The sequence below is a fragment of the Balaenoptera physalus genome (assembly GCF_965194825.1).
Source record: "Balaenoptera physalus genome assembly, chromosome: 4".
NCBI classification, from domain to species: domain Eukaryota; kingdom Metazoa; phylum Chordata; class Mammalia; order Artiodactyla; family Balaenopteridae; genus Balaenoptera; species Balaenoptera physalus.
The window spans coordinates 7,594,597-7,609,783 of record NC_138891.1 but is presented as its reverse complement, the minus strand read 5'-3'; the positions used below and the strand labels follow the sequence as shown (position 1 = coordinate 7,609,783).

General features: G+C 44.2%; 1 protein-coding gene and 1 pseudogene across 2 annotated transcripts in view; both read left to right on the top strand.

The window, feature by feature from the left end:
• KCNH8 (potassium voltage-gated channel subfamily H member 8) overlaps window positions 1-15,187 on the top strand; it is a 401,123-nt gene that overhangs the window by 75,629 nt on the left and 310,307 nt on the right. The window lies entirely within an intron of this gene.
• Window positions 1,553-13,413, top strand: LOC309660287 (farnesyl pyrophosphate synthase pseudogene; annotated as a pseudogene). Its single transcript, XR_014268349.1, has 2 exons — window positions 1,553-12,608; window positions 12,976-13,413. The product of XR_014268349.1 is annotated as a farnesyl pyrophosphate synthase pseudogene (transcript).

The window sequence follows — 15,187 nt, the reverse complement described above, 5'->3', positions numbered from 1 at the left end:
CTGGTTCAATATCCAAGGCCTGTGCCCACTGTCACTGGAGGCCCACAAGCCCATGATCTGTTCCATGGAGGCTCACACACCCTTTGCTCTTACCGCCTCCTGCCATATCTCTTCCTCCTTTCTCTTCCCCAAAGAGTGTGGGCCAGCATCCAGGTTGGAGCTCTACCACCCCAGTTCCCTGAAGTGAGTCTGCTTGTTTAGCTAAATCACACTCCTCTTCTCCGGGCATGTTTATTTGGGGTAGGCTAGTTCTCCACGCCCTGGGAATTGTGCACTGGCATTCACTGAGGTTCAGAAACGAAGTTGACAACTTGACACTTGCATGCCTTTTAGGGAAATCATGGTTATTACTGGGGGCCGTGGCAGCAGGTTTATTTATAACTCCTGACACTGCACACTGGCATGAAGTGGGATGCTAGTGGAAGGCAGTTGGACGGCTACAGGGACCCAGGAGAACTAGGAGGACCTAGATTTCCAGGTAAGGTTGTATGTGTCAATCTTGAAAGGTAATTAGGCCAACACGGTGTGAAAGCAGCTTGTTTCAGCCCATTTTGTTTTCAGGTGCTCTAACGCAGAGTGATAGATTCAGCAGACAATTCAACATGTCTTGGATTTAATTGTCTCTTTTCCGTGATCCCACCATGTATTTTGGGTTTGTGGTTTGTCGTTTGACTACCATATACCGATTCTGTCGGGGGTTTCTCAGCCTAGTCAATGCTCCCTGGTTGACCCTAAGTGACTCCTGTTTTTCCATTTGATAGCAATTACTTGACAGTTACACAAATTCTTCTCTCCCTGCCTCAGAAAACAAACTAATAAATAAGGGATGGGCGTTCTTATTGGTAGCTCTCCTTTCTTCAGAGAGGCTGTGTATCCCCCTTCAGAAGGTGGTTCCATGCCAGCTTTTCCGCCTTTCCTTTGTGGCTGGATGGAGTATAGCTGTCACTAATTCAGTCACATTTTTAGTTGTCCCACCGTTAGATGAAATTATGAGCCATCCCTAGCGAGTGTCAGCAACTGCAAATAGCAATGCCGCCTTTGAAGGCAGCAGAATCCAACTGGGAATTGAGAAATTAATAGAAATTTAGAATAATGGGCATGCTTGCAATGAACCATTTTTGGGTTCAGAAACCTAGTTCCTCTGGTAATTTGAATGAGCAGTTTTGCTAATAAAATTTGTCCCTGTTGAATGAACCTGCTGGATCTACCCATCACTCACAGAACAACTTGAATTATCACTTTCCCATCAAATTTTGCCCTTTCCTTTAGCTGGCTGGCTCTTTGAGCCAGTTTTCTCCATTGTAGGCAGGGAATGAGGGAGAAAAAAATAGAAAGAGATTGTAGCACCAGCTGAGGCGGGCTGGCTTCCGTCTACATGGGTGATGAAGCTTGTTTACTTTATGCAGGTAACTTTGGATGAAATTCAAGTGGTGCTGCATTGAGTTGAAAGGGCAGATATTCGTAATAGAAATTCCCAATGATGGTCCATATTTACCAGCAGTCTTGATGAATTTGCAGATCCATGATCCCCGCCCCTCTCACCACAGGGGGTTTTTAACTTCAGGAAAATGAGTAATTGCCACTGACAGCCTCAAAATTTTTAACAATCATCATAATTCCCCAGACCAGTAAAGTGTGTTAGTTTACCTGCCACCTTCATGGACGTGCCCTTGTGTAGAACCTCTTTTTCCCCAGTGGAATAGAAATGCTTGTCCGTCCAGGAAGTACAAAGCCCCAGACACAACAGGAACCCCTTTTGTGTTCTCTGCAGTTTCCCCAGCAGTCAGAGCGCTGTTCTCAAGGAAACCGTTATCTCAGCAGGATTGATTTTTCCGCTTGGCCCCGGGGATGGCAGCAGCGGGCAGCAGGCCAGGTGTGGGGAGCCCGGGAAGGGGAGGAGGAGCCAAAGTTGCAGGGCAGGGTGAGCAGAGGCTGAAGGAAGGCTTTGGGGTGAGCAAGGCAGTGCGGTAAAGAGCTCCAACTCTGCTTTTTCACCACGCATAGCTGTGTGAGGGTAGAGAAGACACTTAACATCTCTGAGGTCGGATCTTCAGGTTTAAATAGAGAGTGACAGCAGGCCACACCTCCTGAGGTTGCCGTGAGGACTGGGTGAGGGATTCCTGTGGTCCCAGCACTGTCGCCTGAAAAGGCTAATCATTTGGCTTGTGTACACTTATCATCACTGCTAATTCATGTTGGGGGAACTCATCTGCTTTTGTTGCAAAGTGTTCTATTTCAGTTTGTTTAGATAATGTGGCTTGAGAAATTTCACCTTCCGTTTCTACAGTTTATAAAAATCTGTCAAGTCCAAACTTTTTTTTTTTTTTTAAAGGTGTAGGCTTATTTATTTATTTATTTTTGGTTGTGTTGGGTCTTGGTTTCTGTGCGAGGGCTTTCTCTAGTTGCGGCAAGCGGGGGCCACTCTTCATCGCAGTGCACGGGCCTCTCACTGTCGCGGCCTCTCTTGTTGCGGAGCACAGGCTCCAGACGCGCAGGTTCAGTAGTTGTGGCTCACGGGCCTAGTTGCTCCGCGGCATGTGGGATCTTCCCAGATCAGGGCTCGAACCCATGTCCCCTGCATTGGCAGGCAGATTCTCAACCACTGCGCCACCGGGGAAGCCCCAAACTTTTAAAGTAGGTGAGGATTTTGTGAGCAGGTGAGTGCACACGCGTAGCCAGGAGTCGTTGTGATTGATACACACATTGTTTTCTGGAGGCAAATATTTTAAAACCTTGAAAAGTTTCTGTTTACTATATGAAGACTTTTCTTTTCTAGCCCTTTTTGTTTTTTGGTTTGTTCACCAAAATCTTCTTCCGGGAAAAATACATACTTGTTTGTTTATGGATTTAACAGATTCCCATATAATTTTTACTGAGTGCCAGGCATGTTCTAGGTTCAGTACGAATATTAACTCGGTGAATCCTTATTACAATACTCTGAAGTCGGTTCTGTTGTCATCCCTGTTTTACGGTTACGTACACCGAAGCCCAAGGCCATTCAAGTTCACGCAAGTCCGAGATCCTTAGGTAGCGAGCTGCCCAGCTAGGATTCTAATTTAGGCTGATTGGCTTCAGCGTCAATGCTTTCAGGGAGCAGGTTGGGCCAGTCTGGTCTGTTAGGGCTATGGGGACTTCTGAATGGCAGGAGCTGGGAGTGTTTAAGTTGCTCTGTGTGTCTGTCAGGATGGGATTTCTGGGTTGACATTCAGTCACCTTATGTATTCAGCTTAGGGCTGTGGCTTTAACCAGGAATCTCCCCTTTGTATGAGGCCGTACAGATGGGGAGTTAGGGAAGCAGAGTTGCTGCAAAGTGAGGTTAAGGACTCCCTTTTAAGAATCTGTGCCACGTGTATTAGGAGCCACTGGAGTTGAGTGAATTAGCTGTTTTCTGAATGAATCTCTAAACTAGATTCTGAGACCCTTGGCGTTTCTGATTCACCTTCAAGAGCCCTGTTTAGTGATTCATAATAGTTTTACTCAGCACAAATAGAAGACCTACACACCGAAACCAGGATTTTACCATTTATCTTCTTTTTTTTCCTCTGATAAATAAATGTCAAATTTAGAAAAAAAAAAGTCAAATTCCACTAACCATGGGGAAGCCCATGGACTTAAAAGATTTTTTTATGCTTCGCTGGCTCACGTATGCCGTGGAGGAAGTTGATGGACCTGTTTGCCCTCCTTCTTCAGTGACTGTCCCCGATCCACCCACAGTGAGCTGCTTGTGCCGTACCGTCTGACTATATTTTTAGATAGAAGAGTACCATGGGCTTTCCCCGCTGCACATTCTCCTGGTTTTCCTTTTACGTCACTAGTGGCTCCTTCTCAGCTCCTCTTCTCTGAGACCTCATCAAACTGCAGTGCTCTGGAACTCAGCCTTTGGGCAGATCATTTCACTCCTCTGCTCAAGATGCTATAATGACTTCACCTCCAGTGTCCTTGCATTAAGACCTTTTATCATCTGCCCCTTCACTCTCGCTCTGGCCTAATTGCCTATTATTTTGCTAGAGCTTCCAGAACCCAGTACCACAAGCTGAGTGGCTTAAACCACAGGCATGTATTGTGTCACAGTTTTGGAGGCTAGAAGTTTGAGATCAAGGTGTCAGCAGGACTGTGTTCCCTTTGAAGTCATCAGGGAAGGATCTGTTCCAGTCCTGTCTCCTAGACCCTGTTGGGACCTTGACATGTGCCAGCATCACGCCAGTCTTCACCTGGCAGCCTCACTGTGTGCATGTCTGTCTGTGTGTCCAAATTTCTCCTTTTTTTTATAAGGACACCAGTCCTAGTGGGTGAGGGGCCCATCGTACTCCAGTATGACCTCATCCATTTTTTTTTTTTTTTAATAAATTTATTTATTTGGCTGTGTTGGGTCTTCGTTTCTGTGCACGGGCTTTCTCTAGTTGCGGCGAGCGGGGGCCACTCTTCATTGCGGTGCGTGGGCCTCTCACTATCGCGGCCTCTCTTGTTGCGGAGCACAGGCTCCAGACGCGCAGGCTCAGTAGTTGTGGCTCACGGGCCCAGTTGCTCCACGGCATGTGGGGTCTTCCCAGACCAGGGCTTGAACCCGTGTCCCCTGCATTGGCAGGCAGATTCTCAACCACTGCGCCACCAGGGAAGCCCCCAACCTCATCTTAGTTACATCCGCAGTGGCTCTGGTTCCCAGAAAGGCCACATTATGAAGTACTGGGAGTTAGTTAGGACTTCAGCATATGCATTTTGGTGAGACACAATTCAAGCCACAGCACTACTGTGCTCTCCCTTGCCCCCTGTGAGGCATCACGCTGCCCTTGTTGCTGTCCTGTGAATACTTGGGTGTGTCTCTGCCCTAAGGCCTTTGCACTGTCTGTTCCCTCTGCCTGGAACATCATTGCACCCCAACTGTCCACAGGGCTCACGAACTGCCCCCTTCTCAAGTCTGTCTTCAAATATACTTTTCTCAGTAATGCCTCCCTCCCCTGATCATACCCTTTAAAATCATATCATCTCCCCTCTTCCCCACCCTGCCCCCCAATCTCCCTGATTTATTGTTTTTCTGCAGTACTCACCACCTTCTAACATACTTGGTAATTTGCTTATTTACTAGTTTTGTTGTTTGTCCTCCCCCAACGCTGACACTGGAATGTAAGCCCAACGAGGGGCTCTTTGTCTGTTTCCTTCTCTGATTTGTTCCATACACCTAGAACAGCAGTACTTGGAGCATAACAGCAGCTGGAAAAAATGTGTATAGCTTTCTCATTTTTCTTTATCAGTTGGTTTAGTCATAGAGGTGCATGCCTTTCATACATTGGAGTAAGGCAGGTGGGAGGAGGGCATAACATATCTTAAACTATTTTCTTGAACACCATGACATAGCTTTCCTCTAGTGCCCTACACCTGGGACCTTTAGCCAGATGTCACGTTCATGATGATTGCAATTCCTGGGGGCGGCAGCGCGCGGGTGGAGGGACCTTGCCGTCCCTCCCTGCCTGGAGCTCAGAGAACTTTCCACATACAAGATGAAACCGGATCCCTTCTGCTGAGACACTGAGAGGCCTCATTTGACTTGTTTCCACCGTCATTTAGCTATTGGAGGAGCCATCACCAAGGCTCATGGAAGAAACCAATGGTCAGCCTGAGAACTCAGGCGTCCTGACTTGCTGTGATTTTCCTCCTAGCATAAAAAGGTAGAAAGCTCCAAAGGTGACCACAAAGTGCTCTGGGAGACCCTCCTCTGGCTTCACTAGAGTGGATGAGGTTTCAAAGGCCCACAGATGTCACATCCAGTTTTCTTAATAATCAAGGCCTCTCTCTCATGGACCCCTGGTAGCCTGTGTCAGGAGCGATTCCCAGCAGGACCATGGAGCTAGGCAACTCCCCGTGCATTTCTTGGTCTTAAAATCCATCACTTTATATTAAAATTTTCTATTTGTTCTCATCCTTTGCCCTCATAAATATTGTGTATTTTTATGAGCCTCTGTCCTCATAGAATGTGGAGTTTAATGAGGGCAAGGGTGTCTTACGCATTGCTGGTTTTCATTGTGGTGCCAGCATAGATGCTGGCACATACAGGATGCCCGAGAGCTGTTTCTTAAGCCCCAGCTGAAGTCCAGCCTCCGAGCTGCATCAGCACCCAGCTTCCTGGCTTAGCACGGTGGGCAGGGACCACGCCTGGACCATTTTGGTTTAGTTTCTTCCTGGAACTCATGAATGGCCTTCAAAAGTAAAGGCTGACATATCACATTAAGCAGTGCTTTAGCCAGGAGGAAGATTGGTGGTCTGTAGGAAAGTGTGGAAGGGTGTTTCTGACATCACGAGGCCCAGGAGGTGAACTGTCTCAACAAGGTACCCAAAACGGATGAGACTTCAAAGGGAAGGCCTGGCTACACAGAGGCCATTGATTTTTCTTCAGCCACACTCATTCCTGGCTGGCAACATTATCCACGACTGACCATAAGACAGCAGGGGTATCAGGAAGTTGACACTGACCGAGGCCACACACCAGATCCCTCAGTCCACAGGTGATAAACCCTGTCATATGTTTCCTGCACAATGTCTCCTCTGCACATCTGCCCTGTTGGTGCTGCCCCCATGAATCCATCTGAAAGGAAGTAGTGCCTCTTTTTTTAAATAAATTTAGTTATTTTATTTATTTATTTTTGGCTGTGTTGGGTCTTCGTTTCTGTGCGAGAGCTTTCTCTAGTCGTGACGAGCGGGGACCACTCTTCATCGCGGTGCGCGGGCCTCTCACTGTCGCGGCCTCTCTTGTTGCGGAGCACAGGCTCCAGACGCGCAGGCTCAGTAATTGTGGCTCACGGGCCCAGTTGTTCCGCGGCATGTGGGATCTTCCCAGACCAGGGCTCGAACCCGCGTCCCCTGCATTGGCAGGCGGACTCCCAACCACTGCGCCACCAGGGAAGCCCTACAGTTTGTCATTTTTGTGATGATTCTCAGCCTAAATGAATCTTCATCTTTACTCCTAATGTATTTATATTTTTTCTTACAAAATTCCTCTTGGTTTTAAAAAGCTTTAGGACTTCCAAAACCTGGATCATCCCTGCCTCCGTCTTCTCCATTCTCTTTGTTACATCTTGACAAGTCTTCTGGGGTCTAATGCATAAAATTCTCAAATAAAGTTTAATCTCATTTTTCAGCTAATATTAGTAATGTCTACACGGACTGCAACTTCTAAAAAATATGTAGATATTAAATAATTAGTACTTACCAAGTCTCTAAGTATTAAAAGAAAAACTAACGCTAGCATCCCGTTATTATAGGACAGATGTAGCCAGGCAACTTGAGTAGATCTTCATAGCCTCAGTGCTTCAGTGAATTCCTCAGAGTTCTTATCTGTCTGCCTTCCAAATGAGGCTATGTTCATCTACATAGAAAATTACGTTTCTACATGAGAAAATGGTTTTTTCTAATTATATTAGAAATGATATGAAATGATATGATAGCACTCATAAAAGTGCTAACAAAAGATCAAGATGAAAAAAAAATTAATTACATGGGACTGAGTGAACTGATGAGGATGAGTATAATTTTTGTGACTTTCTGTCTGAATTAAAAAAAAAAAAATCCCACAACGACTCAGAGGCAAAGAATATACAAATCAATTTTCACTGCAAAGTAAAGGAACTGTTACAGTGGAGGATTACTGGACTGAATGTCAATATTATGACATAGTATGAGTGTGTTTCGTGTTTGGTAATTGCAATCATTGTTGCTTTTGTTGTGGTCATCCATGTACAATGATTGGTGTCAGTCTGTCTCTTGTAAAAATAAAATACAGTGTGTGTGTGTGGGAAAAAAAAAGAAATGATATGAAATGATATAAAATGATATTTTAGAAATGGGTTTTTCTAATTATTTTCAGATATGAGAGAATTGCTAAATGCCATTTTTGCAGAATGCCTTTATTCTATAATAATAGATGCTTAAATAAAAATAAGTGTTTTATATAGCCAAAATATATTCTAGTTTCCTGGGAAAAAAAGATGGTGGTGAAATATTTCATCACTTCCACTTGAACTAGAATTGACTAATTAGAATTAGTGTGTGTTTGTGTATGCAGGGTAATTTTTTTGGCATTTCCAGTCATCAACATAACTGCGGTAAAGGTTTCAGAGAACATCCGTAATGCCTTGTAAAAAGCCCCTATGATGCGACAAACAATACCAGCTCTCCCTTTAAATAAACTGCATTCCAAGAAAAATAGATATACTAAGCTTTGATAACAGTAAGTGTATCAGAAGAACTTTCCAGCTCAGGTATAAGATAGTTGTAGAGCCTTTGAAACCTTTGAAACTTCTGCTTTGACCACAGATAAATCTGCAGTGAGATCACTAGCATCCAATTTGTTCCAGCTCACTTTTTAGGATGAAGCCCATCTGGGAAATGAAAAAAGACCTGCATTTGCTGTCCTGAGATTTCCCAAGTGACTCCCCATACAAGTGTCGACCTGGACCAAATCCCTGAACTTCTTTGGGTCTCAGTTTCCTCATTTTATGATACAAAGGTTTGGGGCCACATCTCCAATTCTGTTTCCGGTTCTGGCACAAATAGTCCATGGTCTTTATCTCTATCTGCATCTTAAATGGGTCAGATCCATAAGGGAGAAGAAGAGTTATTAGCACTCTGTGTTTCATAGATGTTGGGGGAGATGAAGACACCCCTGGAGCCCTCAAGATTACACTGAGTAATTGCTTGACACTCGGGTGAGAGTTAACGAAGGGGACATTCCAAACATAGGACATTAAAAACCGTCATCCATTATTCAGCAGTTCTGTGCTAAGATTAAATTTGCATGTGGTCAAAACTTCCTACCACTATCCCCTATGAAGTAAGTCTACTGCACACTGTTTTTTACTAACACAGTCAGATTTTCCCCAGCATTTAACAGGTAACTGACTCTTGAATTGAGCCTCGGATGAAATAGTTGCCTTATGTTTGGGGCCACAAGATATTTTTTTAAAAAGCTTATCTTACTTCTTACATATACATGTATCTATTCTTTTTCAAGTTCTTTTCCCATTTAGGTTATTACAGAATACTGAGCAGAGTTCCCTGTGCTATATAGTAGGTCCTTGTCAGTTATCCATTTTAAATATAGCTGTGTGTACATGTCAATGCCAAACTCCCAATCTGTCCCTCCCCGCCAGCCCTTCCAAAAGCTTATCTTGACACCATTCCAACTGAATGGTCAAGTTACCTTTTTCCTCTCTTTTAAATTGTTTGCTTATTTGTTTACTTTCTCTACATTCATGCTGAGTTTGTATATTTTGTAAGTTAAACGTGCTTCTTTGGGATTGGATGCCATTGTATTACTTTTCATTTGAGGTCTCAAAGTTGACTGCTAAGGGCAAATGTTTGTGTCAGCCTTTCAGTACTAACTCACATTGCTATGGTGAACCACTTTATAACTGGTCATCTGTGCCTCCTTACTTGACCATTTAGGACTGTGAAACCTCAAACTTCAAGCCCAATTCCTCGAAAGCTCACCATTTACTTGCCATTTTCTTCTATTTGTTTGGGAAATTTAAAAAAAAAAAAGTCTGCCTTTTTAAAGGCTGTACTGCTATTTCACTTTCTAGTTTCATATCAAATATTTTAATCTTTAATATCTTTCTGAGCTAAAAAGGTATGCAGAGTTAGGGATGGGGAAGATGTAAAGGAAATTCTCTGAAATCACATAAATCGTATTTGGTGATGCACAGAGGACGTAACAAAGGCAGATGAAGACCTACAGTGACAATCAGCAACCGGCATCCAGGAACAGAGTATTTTACTCGTCCCTCAGAATAGATGGAGACCAGAAATTAGACGTTTATGCCCAAGAAAGGTAGGATTTCATCCAGCACTTATCCCAGATTGTCAAGGTGCTGACTGAGGAGGACACTGGGCACCCAGAGACAGGAGATGTTATTGCCCGACTCAAGGAGGTCCTGGAGTACTATGCCATCCGAGGCAAGTACCATCGGGGTTTGACGGTGCTGGTAGCATTCTGGGAGCTGTCGGAGCCCAGGAAGCAAGATGCTGATAGTCTCCGGTGGGCCATGGCTGAGGGCTGGTGCGTGGAACTGTTCCAAGCCTTCTTCCTGGTGTCAGACGACCTCATGGATGCATTCTTCGCCCGACGGGGGGCAGATCTGCTGGTATCAGAAGCCAGGCATAGGTTTGGCTGCCATTCATGATGGTTTCCTCCTGGAAGCATATATCTACCGCCTGCTGAAGCTCTGCTGCTGGGAGCAGCCCTATTACCTGAACCTGATCGAGCTCTTCCCACAGAGTCCTTATCAGACTGAGATCGGACAGACCCTGGACCTCATCACAGCAACCCCCCGCCAGGGCAGTGTGGATCTTGGCAGATTCACTGAAAAGAGGTACAGATCTATTGTCAAATACAAGACAGCTTTCTACTCCTTCTCTCTTCCTATAGCTGCTGCCATGTGTGTGGTGGGCATTGATGGGGAGAAGGAGCATGTCAATGCCAAGAAGATCCTGCTGGAGATGGGAGAGTTCTTTCGGATTTAGGATGATTACCTTGATCTCTTTGGGGACCCCAGTGTGATGGGCAAGGTCGGCACTGACATCCAGGACAACAGGTGCAGCTGGCTGGTGGTTCATTGTTTGCAACGGGCCTCTCCGGAACAGTGCCAGGTCCTGCAGGAGCGCCGTGGGCAGAAGGAGGCCGAGAAGGTGGCCCCGGGTGAAGGCGCCAGACGAGGAGATGAATCTGCTGGCTGTGTTCACACAGTACAAGGAGGACAGTTACAGCTACCTTACGGGTCTCATGGAGCAGTTTGCTGTGCCCCTGTCCCCAGCCACCATCCTGGGGCCGGCACACAAGATCTACGAGCAGAAAAAGTCACCTAGAGACCTGAGGGTGGGGAGGGGAGGCTCTCAAACAATTATTGTCTAACCTGTAAAAGAAAAGAAAGACCTACAGTGATACGTCTTCTATTGATTTGTGCTTCTCTGTAGGAGAAGGTGTAACAGTCTTAAAAGACAGAGCCAAGATTTCTGTTAAGACTAATAGGCATGGAGTGGTTATTCTCTTGGTAGTTTCAAAGTAAAGCTTTTTTACATGGGAAATAGAGTAGTCTAACTCAAACAGGAGATCAGTTTTTCTTCGACATTGAATAAAGGCAAATTCTGACACATTTCAATGGTGAGTACATTATACGTTCCACCTTAGAAAATATTTAACCTTATTCCAGCCATTAGGAGTTTTAATCACTTGACAATGTAATTCATTAAAAGTTGCTTTGCAGTCTGTGGCTAATTAGTCTGGTAACATTTATTTTGTTTACCTGAACCTTGCTTGCTTTGAAAATAGTGAATCCTGGCTAGTCTGTGTTTAAAGATAAATAAACCATTTATAATGATCTGAAATGTCATTTAATTCTCACTCCTTTTCAAAGACATTCATTCCAACAAGGGTGAGAGAAACTGAGTTTTCTTAAGGCTCATTTGGTTTTGATTTTTAACAAAATATATCACTGATTAAAGTAAAACCAGACCTTTTGTTGTTTTACCAAGACTAGACTCACCACTCACTCTCAGGGATATATTTTGGGCAAAGTGTTGCTGGTTACTGCACAAACCCTGCATAAGGTCCAGCCCCTGACCTCGAGGGGCTTATAGCTTATAGTGATGACGGATATATAGAAATGTAACCCAGAGGTGGCTTTGGAAAATGATAGAATGGAGTAAAAGACGGTTCAGCTGAAGTTGAGGGAAGAAAAACAGAAGAGTGAGAGAAAAAGAGGATCCGAATGGGATATTGACGTGGTTTCAGGAATAGACCAAGATAAGGATGAAGACAAAGGCTGTAGTCAGAATATGGAGAATTTAATGCTAACATACGTGTTTGGACTTTATTCTTAGCTCTTGAAATCAAATGCTAATGTGAAAGAAGATTTGAGGAGATAAAAGGGAGTTACAGAATGTTAGAGCAGGAAGGGTCTATAAAAATCCAATCCATTGTTTTACAGATAAGGAAACTGAGACACAGAGAGGTTAAGTGACTTACCAGAGCTCCCATAGTATATCAATAGCATAGTGGGGCCATAGACTTGTCTGCTGGCTCCCAGCCTAGACATCTTTTTATCCCATCACGCTATAGTAGGCTATTCAAGGGCAAAGTCTTCATAGGTACTGCTTCTTGAACATGTAGTAGATTGGCCTAGTTGTCATTGTTTTTGACATCTGTTTTCCTCCTAAGGGCTTCTAAGAATGATAGCTTTCTTCCTGATTCCTGATTGTGGTGTGTATATTCACTATATGTAATAACTTGCCCTTCATGTGTAAGATTCTGCTTCCAAAGTCATTGGCTTGCTGCGTGGCTTTTGGAAGGTGGTGTGTTTTATTGATGTGGACTTGAAAGTTCCTTGTAATCATTATCCTCTAGCATAGGCATTCCCATCTAGTCTGGAAGTCCTTTTGTTTCTTGGGCTCCCACATTCATAGGTGACAGATTCAGACAGTATTTATGTCCATGACATGGAACTAAAGTTAGCACAAAATTGTATGTCTACGTTTAAGATACTTATGTTATTTTCTCCCATAAAGTATTTGTGCTATTGTTGTAGGTTGGGTGTATGTACACGCCAGTGATTTAAAGTGAGGCATATTGGGCTTCCCTGGTGGCACAGTGGTTGAGAGTCTGCCTGCCAATGCAGGGGACACGGGTTCGAGCCCTGGTCTGGGAAAATCCCACATGTCGCAGAGCAGCTAGGCCCGTGAGCCACGACTACTGAGCCTGCGCGTCTGGAGCCTGTGCTCCGCAACAAGAGAGGCCGCGACAGTGAGAGGCCCGCGCACCGCGATGAAGAGTGGACCCCGCTCGCTGGAACTGGAGAAAGCCCTCGCACAGAAACAAAGACCCGTAAAAATAAAATACAGTGTGTGTGTGTGAAAAAAAAAAAAAAAAAAAAAAAAGAAACAAAGACCCAACACACCCAAAAGTAAATAAATAAATAAATTTAAAGTGAGGCGTATTGTTTGTATATTCACAGATGTTTATTATGAATTCAGTGCCTATGAAAAGTGATACTTTGAGTAAACCACATTGTCAGGAATGGCAAATATATACTTTGAAATAACCCTTTTGATTTGAAATTCTTCTTGACCGTGTAAAGCTTCCTCCAGTCTCAGATATTCCAATAGTGTAAATACTACATACTATCTTGTAAAGGCATAACTTGAAAAATGCTTACAGCCTTCATATTGGGCATACGGATTGTACTGAGCAGTGCTTCAACTACCAGCAGTGTTGGCTGGATGGCTTTGGGAAAGGCAGCACCTACTGTATTTATTTTATAAAATGTCTGCATATATTTGGTATAATTATATATTTGTGTGTGTGTGTGTGTGTGTGTGTGTTTTGATCAGTAGTAGTTGGAATACCCAGAGACTTTTTGCCTTAGTTGTTACAAGGGCGTGCTTGGTATTTTGTGGAGACCAAGACCCTCAAAAGAAGATATAGTTTGTATAATCCTTGTCTTGATAAGGCCTTGGCACCAAGAAACCGAGTTACGTTTGGGAGACGTCATGCTTTATTTAGCTTTAAGGTTTTTGCTCCAACATCTCACACACACACACACACACACACACACACACACACACACACACACACACGACAGTTCACTCTGCAGGAAAGGCAGCTGTTAACTTGCTAATGCTCAGGCCTTCCAGGCTGTGCTCAGCAAAGCTCTTAGCAGGTGCCATTCACGTGAGACTACAAGACAGGGGTCTGAATAGCGCCCCCTGCGTTTTTCATTGCTCTGCAAACGCATTACTCATCTTAAAATGTTCCCTAAAGATTTTCAATAACAGGAAACACCACCAGCACGCATGCGATCTGCAGTTTATGTACAGTCTGAACATCCACAGTGTCCCATTTTCTCATCCCTGAACTTCCACTAGACCACAAGACTTCAGGTGTGTTTTCACAGCTGTGCTTCCAACTCTTCGCCTGGATGCTTCACTGGGCTCCTTTTGCCTGGATTAGATCCAGTGACTCCTTCAAATCACCAGCTGGAATTTGTTGCTTACTTTCAGGCATAATATGGGAAGTATCATCATTCCCCTTCGGAGCCAACATCACCCTTTGGGTGCCGCAATCTGGTTTTCCTGCTAATCTCAAAAACCAGACAGAACATCTCCCTCCCTCTGTGTTTCTTCCTTAGCCTCTCTTGTCCTTGATTCTTCCTTTTACTCATTTCTTCCCAACCCAGGCAAAGCTTCTATTCTCTGTAGTATTAGTGATCTGTACCCCCAAACGGGCCAGTGTTTTATTCTCTTCTGATATCACAGTGAAGTGGAGGGGATGGAGAGTAGGATGGTAATGCATGATACTTTTCCTTATTGAGAACTTTGGCTCCTAGAAGTGATCTGTTGTCCAGATTAGGAACCACGTATACATGAGAACTCAAGAATTCCCAACAATAACCATGGGCTGTGTTTGAATATGAGTGCTTTGTTTTCACTACAGAGCTTGACAGGAGATACACACAGAGGCAGACACATGTTATAAGTGGTACAGACATAGAAAGTATATCAACTACCTACACCCTATGGAGATTAGGAAAAAGAGTTTAGCATAAAATAACAGTAACCAAAACTTTTTAAACATCTTGTTTATGCCAGAGACTCAGTAAAACGTTCAGTATGTAGTCTGAGAACCAGGTTCTCGCATCAATCCTGAAGTGCAGGTAACTTGCAGCCTCCTTGTGACACCTTAGTGAGCTGAAACACAGTTAACAATTAGCCGTCAGGATTTGGGTGCAAGTCTGTCAGGATTCAAGGATCTTGTGTTTCCAGGGTACATGATGCCTATGAAAATAAAGATGCTTGAATGGGAGGGGAGCTGCCATGTGGGGCAGCCCCCCATGCATAATGCTATGCACTTTCATGCATTCCTCTTTCAGACCCCCTAAAAGTCACATGAATGCAGTTATCCTTCCAACTTAGACCCTTGAGTGGAGGGAGGAGACTAATTTGCTCAGGATGACACAGCCACAAAGGGAAAAGCCAGAATTTGAGTTCAAACAGTGTGACTCTGGTGCAGGGGTCTGGAAACTGGCCCGCAGGCCTGTCTGGCTCACCTTCTGTTTTTGAACAACAGGTGAGTTAGAGAATAGTGGTTGCATTTTTAAATGGTTCAAAAGAATGAAAAGAATACTTCATGGCAATACTTGTTTAT